Below are 17,497 nucleotides of genomic sequence, written 5' to 3' on the forward strand. Positions count from 1 at the left end.
TTGCCCCAATTCCCAACAAGGGCTGAACCCAGCACCCAACAGTCTTGGGAACCCAACCTGGACCTCTCTGAAAGCTAACGCTGCACTTTCGAAAGTTAAATCAGAAAAATGGCCAAAGAAGTATGTCCTATTCTCTAGTGAATCAGTTAGACTGTAATGCTTAGAGACTCTTCTAACATGAAACAAAGTCTCCTTTTTGGCCTCTTCTGCTAGCTCTGCTATTTTCAGACCCAGGAGACGGACTGAACCCATCTCTTGAGGGATACGGTACTCTCTTGTCCATCAAGCAAATACGTTTAGATTAAAAAAAAAAAAAATACTGTACTTTTTCTTTCAGCTCTAGGGGTCCTTTATCATTCTTTGACAGGATTTTATGTTTAAATTCCAAGTGCTCATTTACTTACAACTTCTTAACTAATCCTTTTGTAGCTGTGCTCACCTGAGCACAAAGACAGGAATAGGGCTTGCCTAAGTAATATCGTGATATTTTAGCAGAATTGCTGAGCAAGCCCTTCAGTTTCGTATTTCTATCATCACATTAAGCAATACTACTTCAACTCAAATACTTTTCAGCATTTATTTCCTCAGGCTGAGGATTCTGGGGCTTCAATTCACTCAGCCTCTCAAGAACTTTCAGTCAAGTGAGGAAAAGAGTCAAATAAATCCCAAGGCATTTCATGCAACCGCCTCAAAACTATAAAAAACTTAATTAGACTATGGTTATTTGACTTAATGATGTTTTAAAACAATATTCACAAATTGTGAGTGAGAAAAAAAACTGCTTGATGCCATACTTCAAAGATGTTGCTTTCAAAATTGCTTTAAGCATGAAGCAACATACATTCTGCCTATTGTAGAATAATGAAGTTGAAATGGTAAAAGTCAATTGTTTCAATAACATTACAGTTCAATTGAATCATGTTAATTAGAATAGGTTGAGCTTGTTCTCACTTAGATCCAGCTTAGTTTCATTCTTTGTCTTGGTGTGGAGCAAAATTTGCTATCAGCCATCATTGTATAAAACATCTTATAATAAGTAAAAACCAGTGACAAAAGATGGGCTTTGCAGATCTCTAATTAGCAAACTCCCTTGAAAGTATACTAATCAAAATACACTTCTAATTTAATTTTTAATAGTGTCATTACCAAGGCATTAAAAAGAAACATAAAACACCTTCCAGAGAAGGAAACACACATCCTGGGAGCAATCGAAGAGTCACTGCCTTTTGGTGCAGAGAACGCAGCAAGTGAATTTAGTTCTTTTACAGTGTTAAGCCTCATCCTTCAATAACGCTGCTGCAGAAAGTCAGTCTCTTTGTCTTTTCTCACATTTTTTACACCAATATTGTTGTCATTTAAGTTCTTGCCATGGATTGTTCCCGTGTGCAGGTCTGAGCAATCAATCAGTACTGAATATGAATGATTTTGGAAACAGTGTGTAGTGGGAGCTCAACAATCAAAAAGTGAATAAAGTGATGCTCTTAAAAGATGCATGTTATGTGCTGATGCTGTCACCTGTAACAGGACTTCCATCCAACTGCCATACATCCCCCAGGTACCCGGGCCCAGTGCCAAGACAGGAGTGTTTTCAGAAGCGCTGGCATCTAAACATTAAAACAGGCTGCTTATTTCCATTTAATGGTCAATTCACTGGCATAGGGAATAGAGACCATTTTATATCTGCCATCAATATTTTGCTTAGTGTTTTAAAAATGTCACATTGACAGAGGCCTGGAGTGTGACATCAGATTCAAATATTTTCCTCTGCATCCTTAATGCCTTTCAGGCCAAACGACATGCTGAAGGGCCTTCTGGGCTGCTATTGTATAGACTGGTGTTGAGGATTTGCAATGGCTTATTTGATTTAGAATATATTTATTTAAAGTCTGTTTATTCTTTATTGCTCCATGCTCATTTGCATTTGCGTATCCTTTCCATTGTTCTTTGGCATTTGACATGTGATACTACTTATTCTCATTAACCTCTCAGTTCCAGTTTATCACATTGACCCTGACTGAAAGGCTTAGGATGACCTAGTGTTCCTTAGTGTCACCTTGATAATCTCTAATTGTCCTTCAGCTTTCATCTTTGATATTTCTTCCTCCAAGAAGCCTCACCTAAACTTCAGAGACAGGGTTAGCATTCTTCCTAGGGTTCTCATAGTTTCCTGCAATTGTCCCTATTAATGTACACATGACTGCATGAGATTGATTGCTTACTTGTCTGCTTCTCCTGATTAACTTTTGATTCATTGAGGGCAGGGCATTTGGGCTTCATAAATGCAAATTCAAACCACAATGCAATACCACCTTACTCCCGCAAGAATGGCCATAATAAAAAAATTTAAAAAAGTAGATGTTGGTGTGGATGCAGTGTAAAGGGAACACTTCTACACTGCTGGTGGGAATGTAAACTAGTACAACCACTATGGAAAACAGCGTGGTGTTTCTATCATCACATTAAGCAATACTACTTCAACTCAAATACTTTTTTTTATATTATAGAACTAAAGAACTAAAAGCAGAACTACCACTTGATCCAGCAATCCGACTACTGTATATCTACCCAGAGGAAACTAAGTCATTATACAAAAAAGATACTTGCACATGCATGTTTATAGCAGCACAAATTCACAATTGCAAAAATACAGAAGGAACTCAAATGCCCATCAATCAACGAGTGAATAAAGAAAGTGTGATATATATATGCACAATGGAATACTACTCAGTCATAAAAAGGAATGAATTAATGGCGTTCACAGCAACCTGGATGAGACTGGAGACCATTATTCTAAAGTGAAGTAACTTAGGAATAGAAAACCAAACATTGTATGTTCTCACTCATAAGTGGGAGCTAAGCTATGAGTATGCAAAGGCATAAGAATGATACAAGGGGCCGGGTGCAGTGGCTCACGACTGTAATCTCAGCACTTTGGGAGGCTGAGGCGGGCAGATCACGAGGTCAGGAGATCGAGATCATCCTGGCTAACAAGGTGAAACCCCGTCTCTACTAAAAATACATAAATTAGTCAGGCATGGTGGTGGGCGCTTGTAGTCCCAGCTACTCGGGAGGCTGAGGCAGGAGAATAGCGTGAACCCAGGAGGCGGAGCTTACAGTCAGCCGAGATTGCGCCACTGCACTCCAGCCTGAATGACAGAGTGAGACTCTGTCTCAAAAAAAAAAAAAAAGATTGATTCAACGGACTTTGGGGACTCAGGGGGAAAGGGTGGGAAGGGGGTGAGCGGTAAAATACTACAAATTAGGTTCAGTGTGTACTGTTTGGGTGATGGGTGACCAAAATCTCACAAATCACCACTAAATAACTTACTCATGTAACCAAATACCACCTGTTCCCCTAAAACTTATGGAAATAAAACATTAAAAAGTAAAATAAAATTAGGACCCTAAGAAAAGGAAAAACTCATATTCAATGATCATACTGTACCACTTGGTGAGTTTCTCAGTTAAACACACTGAACAGATTTCTGTAATAGAGGCATGATGGTAGCACAGAAGCAGCAACAGAAGCAGAATGGATTTTGGTTTCCCACAGCCCCAGATTCAAATCTACCTGCACCTTTACCAGGGACAAGTTGATCAAACCAACTGAGGTCTATTTTGCCATTTGTGACGTGGGATTATAAAAATCTACTGGGCAGGAATGTTGTGAGGATGAGAGCTAAATATTATTCCTATCTAAGCATCAAAGGATGACCAAAGATAGCCATGGTTCTCTTTACTCCTGAGAGATTTCCATTAAGTGCAGTGATTGTATTCAATCTCTTCTATCCTTAGAGATGCTGTGTCATCTGCAAAGCTCAGCTCCTTATAAAGACGTGCATGTATAAAGCTAGTATAAAGCCTATGATGTTAAGAAGTTATTCGCCAAGTAATTTAGGATGTGTAACTGCATGCATACTAGCTTAAATGTTGACAGGGACCCAGACCATCTTGAATTGGTCCGCAGGTAAAAGCAAGTATCAGCTCTGCAGTTTTCAAATGTTGGATATTAACTGAGACGTAACAGGTATTTCTTGTCTGAGTGGACTTTTTCTTGCAGCAAATCACCAGGTGATTTCATGCAAGGTTTACAGCAGTTTTAATGGGATGAGGGCATCTCATGTGAAAGGTTACAAGGCAAGAATAAAATCAGAATGGGAAGCCAATCAAGCAATTTGTTGAAAGAAATGGCTTGTTTCCACCATGGCCTTTCTTTAAACTTTGTTGAAATAGAGGACGTGCTCTACCCTTTGAGGGCAAAGCACTTCGTTAGACTTGCTTCCAGAGAGATCATCACCTATTTTCATTCTCTTTAGGATAAGGTGGACTTTTCTGAAGTCAAATCTCACTTGTGCTTTTCTCTGAGGCTGAGATACCAGCAATTTGCCTTGGACCAAAGGAAAAAAAAAAAGCTGTGAGGTGATGTTTTGGGGGAAAGACACTGAGGTTAAGTTAAAACCAGGATGTGTTTTAACTTCTTCTCTAGTCTAAGTTACATAAATGGTATGAAAGTCATATATATATATATATATAGAGAGAGAGAGAGTCATAAAATATATATTATATATAGTTATATATATTATTTCTTAGAGCAATGTGTGATCTATAGATGTGGGATATATATATCATATATGTAATTAATTCTATATTCTATATATGCTCTCTGGAAAAAATATATATATATCATATATTGCCATAGGAAAATAATTTAAAATCTGGAGTATTCTTTATTGGCACTACATGACCATAAGCTTTGGAGGACACTGACTAAACCCAATTGTGAATTCATTTAGCCAACAATGTGCCTTCCTAGATTTTAAAAAGAAGAAAGCCAGCCTTCAAATTAAGAAGTCAAAATTCTAGTTTCTCAATTGTCAGAAACAGAAAGTAATAGCAATACATTGAAAATCACTTCTGAATCATAAATCTTTGCTCATATACCTGTTGAGAGAAACCAGGATGACACATAGGAACTGGTAGGAATTTTCAGTTTCTTCCTAAGAACAATCAAATGTGGCACCTGACAGAAATCCTGCTATGTAATTAGAAAATTGATATAAACGTTCATTGGGCCTGAGGGGTGGGTGTGTGTGTGTGTGTGGGGAAGACGATCTAAAACCTAGAACTCTTTGTTTCATTCTCAATTCAAAATGCAGATGGGCAAATTATGTATCTATATAGTCCCAAGCTAAAGATCCAAATTTGCTAATTTCTTACTTTGTAGTAATAGCGAACCCTCTTGCTATAAATTCCACACAGGGTGATCATCTAGTCCTGATTTGCCCAGTATTATCTAGATTTTAAAACGGCAAGTCCCATGTCCAGGGGAGATACTCTCAGTCCCAGGTGAAAACCAGAATCATTTATTACCCTACTTCTAGGACAAGTCTGGTATGAAATGGTCCTTTTTCTCAGTAAGTAGCCTCAAAGTATCAGTCAGGGTGTCCTAATTTCAGAATCAGTAAAATATAGCGCCCCACAGTATAGATACAACATCCACTTTACACTTGGTAGGTTCCCAGGATCATAGCACTACTGGAGAAAGTCACGTGGATTCTCTAATTCCTTAAATTTGTAGGCAAATCAATTATTTATAAATAAAATCCAATGTGAGGTGTTCTAAGAATATCTTGTTTTTTTCTTTTCCCTTTTTATTTATTTATTTATTTTTTGAGATGGAGTTTCACTCTTGTTGCCCAGGCAGGAGTGCAATGGCACGATCTTGGCTCACTGCAACCTCTGCCTCCCAGGTTCAAGTGATTCTCCTGTCTCAGCCTCCCAAATAGCTGGGATTACAGGTACATGCCACCACACCTGGCTAATTTTTGTGTTTTTAATAGACAAGGGGTTTCATCATATTGGTCAGGCTGGTCTCAAACTCCTGACCTCAGGTGATCCGCCCATCTCAGCCTCCCAAAGTGCTGGGATTACAGGCTTGAGCCACCACGCCCGGCCTCTAAGAATAGTTTCTTGCTCAAAGAATCTTATAGTAAACCTTTTTAAAAAGTAGTTGTTCTTGTATTTTGTTTCGAAAAGCTGAAATGCTATTCTGGTCTTGTTTAAGTTGGGAGTACTCTACATTGGAGGACATGATTTAGAATAAAATCTACGTGGTTGAAATCAGTGTTTCTTCTCTTACCTATAGTAGTCACTATTGGCGTCCTGCCCAATGCTCCTACACCAGCCTGGTACACTCATGCCCTAGCTATAGGCAGTGTTGGTTATCTTTGATCTACAAAAGCCTCCTGGTTCTGAGATACCTGGGAGATCGTGTCCCAAATTCCCGGAAGGGTGATGACCAATAGCCAATGAATGAGTAATACTGGGGTATGCCATCCTCCTAGGGGGACCATGCATATTTGGATGAAAATTTATGTTCTAAAGGTCCCCTGTGGGATATGGTTAATATTTGATTTCTCCCAGTTTCTTCCTCTGTCTTATCCAACCTTCCTTACTGGTTTCTCCTGAGAGCACTTCCTCAATAGGTCACTTGCACAAGATTCCCCATCTTAGGCTGTCCCTCTAGGGAAACTGACCTCTACTATATCTTATGATATGTGAATCCATAATTTACTAAAATTTTCTTCCCAACTGGCAAATTTGCTGTTTATTTGTCTATTCATGGTAATAATTATAGTATCTTCAAGACAATGTGGAAACTTACTATAAGATCATAGAGAAGGAGGATGATGGAAGGTAACATATTGACTGCCTATCAGACTATATATCATCTCAGTTAGTGTATCAGTCTGTTCTCATGCTGCTAATAAAAACATACCTGAGATTGGGTAATTTATAAAGGAAAGAGGTTTAATGGGCTCGCAGTTCCACATGGCTGGGGAAGCCTCACAATCATGACAGAAAATGAAGAAAGAGCAAAGGAACATCTTATATGGCAGCAGGCAAGAGCGAGAGCATGTGCAGGGGAATCCCTCTATAAAACCATGAGATCTCGTGAGACTTATTCACTATCACAAGAACAGCATGGGAAAGACCCACCCTCATGATTCAATTACCTCTCACAGGGTCCTTCCCATGACACATGGGAATTATGGAAGCTATAATTCGAGATTTGGGTGGGGACACAGCCAAACCATATCAGTTAGTTATGACCCAAACCCTGCAAGACAGGCTTTTGAAAAATATCCTTAAAAAAAAAAATCAATAGGAAGCTGAATTTCAGGCCAAGATGACATCATAAGTTAAAATGAGAAACCCAAGCTTAACTTAGGTTGTCTCATTCCAAAGACTTTGTTATTTGTGTTTATTTTATCTTCCTTTACTTCTTCGTTTTTATCTTTAATTGCTCAATGTATAAATCCAGCTTAAAAAACCCTTATTTCATGAATAACCTCAATAACTCTCAAAATGAATATTGTTGAGCTTGAATTTTTCATAAGCTATAATTAATTTCAAAAGTTCATACCTGAAATAAATAAAATAGAATGAATAAAAAGCATTGGTATAATGTAGTAGATGTGTAACCCTATATAAGAGTCAACATGTTATTCACTAAGTCCAAAGTGTGGATTCTCCAACTAAACACATGCAGAATAATTGTCTAATGCTGGAGTAATCTTTCATAGAGAGAATTTCATTTATTGTCTTTATTTTTGAAATGTTTTGTTGGCAAATCTTGTTGACATAATGTGGATAATTGCCATCTTCAGCTGTACGTGTTTTTTGTGTATAACGATGCTATGATTTTATTTCTAAAAATAGTGTGATGAAAAGAAAATGTGTAATGCATTGAACAGAGCAAACTTAGTAGAGGTTCAAAATTAGGTGAACAGTTTGTTACCCTTAAAATCTTCATTATTCCTTTAAAATTAAATCCCTTGCAATTATTGAAATTGTCCTCTAAAATATCTGGCAGTGACTACACTCATGACATGTATTGATTCAGAAAAATGTTCATTTTTCCCTTTCTTATTCAGAAGAATTTTAAACACAAATGCTGTCATTCCTTGATTAGAACCTTTTTTGGGTTATAAATCATAACTAGACTACTTGAGTGAATCTAGATTTAGGTAATTAGATGTTAGTACCAGCCTGTTTTCCATTGCAGAATATTTAAAAATGGTATAAGATATTTAGAAGGGAGGAAAAGGGCATTTTTTAAAGGCATTGCCTTTACTCTTATTAATCATGCCACTTAAACTTTAAAGCTGAATTTAATACGGAATCAATAAAAGAAAGCAATGAGTAGAAAATCTCTAACATTTATAACCAAAAGGTCAGTTCAAGTTATAGTGTCAAAACCTGAATTTCCAAGGCAAACCTTAGAATTATCTATTTAAGTAAAAGCCAACAATGAATGTTTTCATCTGTTTCTCTGAGTGATTCTTCTTAAGCTGCACATAGAGGAAGTCAGTATTCAAGTATTATTTTCAAGTTGTAATTAGCTTGAAGTTTAAATCACTAGTTTGTAATTTTAATAATGTAGATGCCTAAAGCCCAGGCTGGGGGATAAACATGTGGTTTGGCCTATGGAGGACCAAGAAGGAACAGTGGGAGGTTAGTGGAGAGGGCTTGCCCTCCTTCTCTGCAAGACCCATCCACTCTGCAGCTCACATCTCTGACTCTCCTGCTGTTCTGGAAATTAGGGAGAAAGAACAGTTTGATCCAGGCCTTTCTTCTTCCCTTCTCACTACCTCCTGTTCCTCAGGGTGAGCTCATAGCAGGTCTGTGTTGCTCTGTTAGATCCTTACGTAGTCTAACATGTGGAGGGCACGAGGCCATGCTGATTTTGCCTTAAGTTAATTGATGTGTCGATTAATATCTTCCGTACTGTGGATCATTATGGAGCTTTACTTGTGAAGAATGCAATAGAAAGCACATCGTAATATATACCTCACATCAGTGGTTATATTGAATTATACAGGGGTAGAGGACGGGCAACATAATTTAACCTTATCTTAATGCCTAAAATGCAATCTTTCTCAAACTTGCATAAGATCATCTAAGTTTCTGGGAAGTGAATGTGAGAAGTAATTCGTTTTCAGAGGTTTTGTCAGGTGATTTGGTGCACACTTAATTGTGAGAATCTTTGGCCCACAGAATTGCTCTGGATCCTTAGTACAGCATAGAAGGCCCTTGATTATCTGGCCTCTGCTGATACCATTTAACCTCCTACCATACTTCATTCAGCTGCCAACCAGTTCCCAAGAGTGGAGTGTTCTTCCCCACCATGCTGCCTGCCATTCTCCAATTCATCCTCCAAACTGAGGCCAACCCTCATGTCCTCTGAGAAGGTACTGAGGCGGAAGAACTCTATTGTCCTGACAACCACTTCCCCATACCTGCTATAATGTGACCAAATGTATGCAAATATGTAATGCACATATTTGCTTTCATGTCTCTCTTCATGCTGAACTCTGCTTCCTTGAAGTTAGGGACCATGTCCCTCTTGTCTTATTAGTACAGTTCCCGCCAGCACTTCCAGCACATAGTATGTCTTGCTCAATATTGACTGCAAAGTGAATGTTTCAGAGTCATCCTAGTAAATGGTATGCATGACTATTTGTCCTTTAATTAAATGGTTCTTCTCTTGAAGAGTGAATATGAGCAAAGTTATGGACAAAGTTGTGTCTCCCCAAATTCGTATGTTGAAGCCCTAACCCCCAGCACCTTAGAATGTGACTATATTTAGAGATAGGGCCTTTTTAGAGGTAACTAGGGTTAAATGAGGTCATAAAAGTAGGGCCCTAATCCAATATCTTAGTCCATTTGTATTGCTGTAACAAAATACCACAGACTAATTTATTTTAAAAAAGAAATTTGTTTATCACAGATTTGGAGGTAGGGAAGTCTAACATTAAGGTGCCAACATCTGGTGAGGGCCTTTTTGCTAAGTCATCCCATGGCGGAACGCGGAAGGGCAAGAGAGCATCAGAGAATGCAAGCACATGAGAGATGGGGGACCAAACTCATTCTTTTTTCAGGTATGGATAACAGCAGTAATCCATTCGTGAGGGCAGAGTCCCATGTTTTAATCGCCTGCTGAAGGTCCCACCACTTAATGCTGTTGCATTGGGGATTAAGTTTCCAATACATGAACTCTGGGTGACAGATTCAAATCATAACAGCCAGTGTGAATGGTATCTTTCTAAGAAGAAACATTGCCAGAGATGAACACATGAAGAAAAGACCAGGGGAAGACACAGCAAGAAGGGGGCCATCTCAAGTCAGGGAGAAAGGTCTCGGAAAAAACCAAGCAACAGGCAACCTACAGAATGGGAGAAAATTTTTGCAACCTACTCATCTGACAAAGGGCTAATATCCAGAATCTACAATGAACTCAAACAAATTTACAAGAAAAAAACAAACAACCCCATCAAAAAGTGGGCAAAGGACATGAACAGACACTTCTCAAAAGAAGACATTTATGCAGCCAAAAAACACATGAAAAAATGCTCATCATCACTGGCCATCAGAGAAATGCAAATCAAAACCACAGTGAGATACCATCTCACACCAGTTAGAATGGCCATCATTAAAAAAGCAGGAAACAACAGGTGCTGGAGAGGATGTGGAGAAATAGGAACACTTTTACACTGTTGGTGGGACTGTAAACTAGTTCAACCATTGTGGAAGTCAGTGTGGCGATTCCTCAGGGATCTAGAACTAGAAATACCATTTGACCCAGCCATCCCATTACTGGGTATATACCCAAAGGACTATAAATCATGCTGCTATAAAGACACATGCACACGTATGTTTATTGCGGCACTATTCACAATAGCAAAGACTTGGAACCAACCCAAATGTCCAACAACGATAGACTGGATTAAGAAAATGTGGCACATATACACCATGGAATACTATGCAGCCATAAAAAATGATGAGTTCGTGTCCTTTGTAGGGACATGGATGAAACTGGAAAACATCATTCTCAGTAAACTATCGCAAGGACAAAAAACCAAACACCGCATGTTCTCACTCATAGGTGGGAATTGAACAATGAGAACTCATGGACACAGGAAGGGGAACATCACATTCTGGGGACTGTTGTGGGGTGGGGGGAGGGGGCAGGGACAGCATTAGGAGATATACCTAATGCTAAATGACGAGTTAATGGGTGCAGGAAATCAACATGGCACATGGATACATATGTAACAAACTTGCACACTGTGCACATGTACCCTAAAACCTAAAGTATAATAAAAAAAAACAAAAAAAAAAAAAAAAAACAAAAAAAAACAACCAAGCTTGCTGACACCTTGATGCTGGGCTTCCGGCATCAAATCTCCTTTTATTTGTGTTTCAAATAGAATTTTTATTAATAGGGCACTGTTTGACGATTCTCTCTCTAGTTTTTACTAATTGATTCATGTACTCCAGTCATAATTTTATTGGTGGATGTCAATGTTTAACATCATTGGTTTTTGTATGTGTTGATGAGCACACTATTTCTAGCCTGGGAATTGTGAAGAACAATCAATTATACTAAATGAATCACCCAGCACATTTTCAATATGAACCTTTGGCAAAGCGTCCTGCTTTTTGCCCTGGATGCCTGAAGAATGGGTTCCACTGGCAATGCAGTATTTGAAAAAACAAATGTTGCATGTTGAAATGGTGATCAAATCACATTTCAGGAGTTTTGCAGTTGTAAGAAGACCTATTCCAACACAAATTCAAAAGGTAAAAAATTTGATTTATGTGATGAAAATATTTTAAGACAGGAAAATATGGTTTAAATAAAGCCTCTGGGTTCTTGTAGTGGAATACTTGTTACCTCTCTAGCATAATTTGTCAGGTTCTTGTATTATGGTAACTATGGTAGCTATTATCTTAACTATTTGTATTGCAAACATTTATTATGTACTTATACATATATGTATTATGTTAGTTATTCATGTTAGCACTCTCTTTCCCAATTAGTTGTTAACTTTTTGATGGTGGAAAGTATTTTACTTACGCTTGAATTCCATTACTAGCATTTGGTAGATATCCAAAATATTTGTGGAAGGCATAATTGAATAAAGCAGCACTTCCAAAAGTTACACACATTTAAGTCATGAGAGAAAAGTAGAGGGAAGTTACCAAGACCTAAGGAATCAGGATCTGCTTTCTGCTGGCCATGACACTGAGGAAAGGTGACAGGATTACAATGTGGGAGAAACAGATCCCTGTGCCCCACACCATCACCCCATTGTCCCTTTTTCTCTTCATGGAAGATTTGGGTTGGTACACATGGCCTTGAGCAGGTCACGTGACTTCACCTCTTTGGTGGTGGAACTGAAGGGGCAGTCAGACTCAATTCCTGTGCATTCCCAAATCAGTTCTTACGCCTCAGTTCAACTCTTATGAGATTTTTCTTTGAATTTTGAAGGCTTTCCAAGTTTGAGAATTCCCTATTGGCCTGTGAATGTGCAGGAGAGGAGTGACACCTTTAAACATGAATTAATAACTCATTAATCAAGGTAATCATTCATTTGGTTAACAAACTTTCCTTTTGTTAACACTTTAATATAGAATTTCTGAGAGTAAGATCAAGAGGCCAAGGTACCCTTGGGGAATATAGTATAGGGAAAAGAGAACAAAGAAGGCATTTTATGGATTTCAAACATTTGTTTATACTTAGTCCTGACTTTTGAATAGAAGACTTAGATGCAATTCATCATGACGTTATTTCATTTGTTTTTAATTAAAGAAGGCTCACTCAGTATCTGTTGTATAAACATAGCCCTGACGGAATAACTGTACAATTACTGTCTTTCTCAGGTCCCCAGAGTACTATACAATGACAAATATGTGAAATTCACCCTTCATCTAAGCAATGTAATCCATGTCCGGTCACCCACAATTTTAAGTCGCTTCTCAGAAAAGTTATTTAAAAACAAATCTGAAGTATACACAATAATGGTGATGAAAATAAACATTAAGCAAAGGAAGAAATGATAAACATAACCTTAGACCACATAAGTTCCTAGGATGTCAGCTATTTCAGGAACTGAAATGATGCATTTATCATATGTTCATCTGTTCAATATATAATTATTTTAACTATTATGCGTGCTGTTTATAACCCATTATCTTGCAATAACAGCTTGCATGGATCACTGCATAATTTAAAAATATAATAGCTTTTCTTGCCAATATTTGATTTCCAACTCTAAATCTGCTGACTTTAACAATGTCTATGCCATGTACTCTGGGTAAACTGGTTTTCATTTCCTAAGGATTTATCTTAGAATATACACCTGGGTTTTCTTTTACAAAAAGCTAGTTTTGTTTGACTCTGGTTCATGTGGTGGCTTGTTTTCTGAAATGCAATAAATTGGCTTCCGTACATGCAAATCAACTAAATGGGCAGGATCACAAACCTGAGACATTCATATAGGTGAAGTGGGTGGGAATGGGGCTCTTGTCTAATTAGCTAGATAATGTGGTCAATAAAACCCAAAAATCAGATTAGTCAGTCTCAAATTACTCAAATTACTTTGATCATATTAATCATATAATTGTCTTTGTTGCCCAGATGCTTATCATTATAGGTAAAAAATATGTTATTTATGGATGGTTTATCTATGAAGATGAACAATGGATTCCTCATGGGTTGAATTCATATCTTGCTCTAGTTAGTCTGGTCGAGTGAGATATTATATTTAAAGAAATATTTATTTATTTAGTCACCAAGATTTATTGAGCCCCTACTATATGCAGGAAGAGAGCTAGGTACTAAGTTAATAAAACGAATTTAACAGCTCTTGTTTCTAAGAAATGCAATGAATACTGGAGAGGTAGACACATAGAAATGTATTTATAGTACAGTGATAAAAATGCAATGGTGAAGATATACACAGCGTAGTTTTGGATGAACGAGGAAAGGAGAAATGTATGTATGTGTGTGTGTTTGTGTGTGTGTGTGTGTGCTATTTGCAAAAGCTTCCTGGAAAATGTGATGCTTGAGCTGAGCTATTGGGTTTAGTCCAACATAGAAGAAGAGGGAGTGGCAGAAAGGGCATTCTTAGCAGAGGAAAAAAGATGGATAGCAGCACAAGTAGACACTGAGGAAAAGGCACAATGTCTCTTCCTGTGATTTTGGAGAAAGAGAATGGGCATGAAAAAACTTTGCTAAATGAGTTGCTGGAAATTGAAGGTGTTCACACCTACTAAGTTCAATTTTCTTCCTTTTTTTTTTTGAGACAGAGTCTTGCTCTGTTGCCCAGGCTGGAGTGCAGTGGCGGATCTCAGCTCACTGCAATCTCCGCCTCCCAGGTTCAAGCGATTCTCCTGCCTCAGCCTCCTGAGTAGCTGGGACTAGAGGCGCCTGCCACCACGCCCGGCTAATTTTTTGTGTTTTTAGTAGAGATGGGGTTTCACCTTGTTAGCCAGGATGGTCTCGATCTCCTGACCTCGTGATCTGCCCGCCTCGGCCTCCTAAAGTGCTGGGATTACAGGCATGAGCCACTGTGCCCGGCCAATTTTCTCACATAAGTTGGAGGTAAGTTGAGAATGACGGTAGTAAAGGTTGAATTGTGGCCCAGTGAAATAATAAATTGCCGAGGGGAATGGAAGAGATGAGTAGACACAAGTGAAAGGATTGAGAGGTGGCCCTAGGAGCCTAGTTACTGTTGGACACTATGGATTTGTCATGAGGTGGAACTGCAAGGATGGATGATTTTTTGAGATACATCCTTGCCCGGGCATCGGGAAAGAGAAGGCATACTATAGTACTGACACAGCATTAGACTTTTCTTATGTGGGTGTAGCAGAAAATGAGGTGAAAAGGAATTAAGGGTATTCCTGAAAGAGTAGTATTCTAGGTGGTTTTGAAAAGAAAGAGAAGCCAATAGGAGGTAGATAGATAAATAAAATGGAGGGAACATAAAGCCAGGGATCTCCATGAAGCAACAGAAAAATATAGTATGGAGAAATTTGACACTATATAGTTGTGGTAGGCAGAATTCTGAGATGAACCTCTGAGACCTATGCCCTTTGTAATTCCCTCCCCTTGAGTGTGAGTGGGACCTGAGAATATGGTGGGTGTCATTTTATTGATTATGGCAAAGGGAAAGGAATGTTTTGCGATGCAATTAGGTATCGTAATCAATTGACTTTGACTTAATAAAAAGTAAGATTATCCTGCGGGGAAGGGCTGACCTAATCAAAATAGTTCTTTAATAAAAAGGGATTTAGAAAACAGAGATTTGCTCTCTTCTGGTCTTAAGGAAACAAGCTGCCAATAATGTCTGCAAAAAGTGAATTCTTCCAACAACTACGTGAGTTTGGAAGAGGACCTTGAACCTAGAATGAGACTGCAGCAGCCCCAGCCAACACCCTTCTCAGCTTTGTGAGACCCTGAGCAAAGAACACAGCAAACTTGTCCAGACTTCTCATCTACAGAAACTGAGATAATAAATGGTTGTTGTTTTAACCTCCCTAGTTTGTGTGCATGTGTGTGTGTTTGTTTTGTTTTTTGTTTTTGTTTTTGAGACAGGCTCTCTTGTTCCCTCTCTGTCGCTTAGGCTGGAGTGCAGTGGCGAGATCATGGCTGTTTGCAACCTCTGTCTCCTGGGTTCAAGTGATCCTCCCACCCTCTTGAGTAGCTAGGACCACAGGCATGCACTACTATGCCTGGCTAATTTTTTTTTTTTTTTTTATTTTTTGTAGAGAGGGGGTTTCACCATGTTACTCAGGCTGGTCTAGAACTCCTGAACTCAAGTGATCCGACCACCTCAGTCTCCCAAAGCGCTGGGATTACAGGCCTGAGCTACTGTGCCTAGCCAGTTCGTGGTAAGTTTTTATGCAGCAATAGGAAACTATTGTACTGGTAGAGCTAAAAATGCATATAAGCAGCAGTCCTGGTTCTGGGTGTATAGTCTCAAGCTGGGTTGTTGTTACAGATTGAATAATTGTGTACCCCCACATTTATATGTTGAAGTCATAACCCCCAATGTGATGGTACTAGCAGGTGAGGTCTTTAGATGAAAATTAGGTTTAGATGAGGTCATGAGGTAGAGTCCCCATGATGGGATGAATGTCCTTGTAAGAAGAGGAAGACAGCAGTGCGGCTTCTCTTTATTATGTGAGAATACAATGGGAAGATAACCATCTACAAGCCAAGAAGAGGGCCCTCACCAGAACTTGACCATGATGGCTCTTTGATCATGGACTTTTTAGCCTCCAGAACTATGAGAAATAAATGCCTTTTGTTTAAGCCACCCAGTCTATAGGATTTTGTTATAGCAGCCCAAGCTAAGACAGCTGTTCATTATGGTAGCCAGAGGTGGCTGTTGAGCACTTGAAATGTGGCTAGTCAGAATTGAGGTGTACCATAAGTGTAAAAGACACATTGGATTAAAAAGACTCTTGAAAAAAAGTACAACTGCTCATTAATAATTCAAATATTGATGACATTATGAAATGCTAATATTTTGGATATACTGGGTTAAATAAAATATGTTATTAAAATTAATCCACCTGTCTTTTACTTTTAACGTGGCTACTAAAAACTCTAATATATATGCGACTCACATTATGTTTTTATTGGACAATGCAACAGGGCTTCTCTAGAGCAAATCTTGGATTTGTGCATGAGAGTCTATTACTTAAATGTTCAATACAGCATTGTGTGAATGTGTGGAAAAAAAAAAAGAGGTCGCCAAAATATCCATGCAGAGAGGATTGGACAAGTACACTGATGTGTATTCAATGCGTAAGTTATTCCCTCTACTTGGATCTTTCATCTTCTTAATATTTGCATGCTTTGCTCCCTACTTTCTTTCAGAGATTTATTCAAGTTCCATGTTATCTGTGAGAAGTTTTATAATATAGCAATGCCCATTTCTCTCTTAAGGCCATTGTATGGTATGCCCTTCCCTCTTCTGAGCTTTGTTTTTTCAATGATCCTTGTCTGATTTCCCTGACTAAAGTATAAGTTTCATGAGAGTGAGGACTTTTCTTTGCTCCTGATTGCATTCTTGGTGTCTAAAAGAGTGTCTGCCACATACTAGGTATTCGGTAAATACTTTTGGAATGGATTAATTATAGAATACTAGATTTCAGTGAAAAATGAATGAACTGGATAAATGTGTACCAACTCAGATATAATTCAAAGCTTGAGATAATTAGAAAAGCAAATTGTTAAAAAATAGATATAGACACAAATACACACACACACACACAGTCTCACAAAACATATATATCCTTACTTCCCTCCATAAACATGTGTATATATATATATATATATATAATATATGTGTAAAATGATATTCATCTAAGTAAATTAAATGTGTGCACCTGTGTACACATACATGCACACATATATCACAGACTGGATAAAAGGCAAATTCTTTAATCAATGTGGGGTAGAACCAGGACATTAGTAGTTGAATGGGAAAACAAGGATAATTGACATGAGTCCCTGAGGCTATTTTATAAATATCAATGTTATTTAGAATCATACAAACTAAGAAGAGTTTGGCAGAAACCTTTATCTGAGGCCAACACTCCCTTGCAACATTTCTTGTTGGAGATCGTTCACCTA

General features: G+C 38.3%; 1 protein-coding gene and 1 long non-coding RNA gene across 5 annotated transcripts in view; one reads left to right on the plus strand and one right to left on the minus strand.

Annotated features, from left to right (window-relative positions):
- Positions 1 to 15,389, plus strand: part of LOC115833133 — a 35,394-nt gene extending 20,005 nt beyond the window's left edge. Inside the window, exon 3 of the long non-coding RNA XR_004028574.1 lies at positions 15,180 to 15,389. This is a non-coding gene — a long non-coding RNA (uncharacterized LOC115833133). The remainder of the gene's footprint in view (positions 1 to 15,179) is intronic.
- Positions 1 to 17,497, minus strand: part of GRIK1 (glutamate ionotropic receptor kainate type subunit 1) — a 429,993-nt gene that overhangs the window by 85,002 nt on the left and 327,494 nt on the right. The gene's annotated exons all lie outside the window — the stretch shown is intronic.

This window comes from Nomascus leucogenys, chromosome 25, assembly GCF_006542625.1.
Source record: "Nomascus leucogenys isolate Asia chromosome 25, Asia_NLE_v1, whole genome shotgun sequence".
Lineage (NCBI taxonomy): Eukaryota > Metazoa > Chordata > Mammalia > Primates > Hylobatidae > Nomascus > Nomascus leucogenys.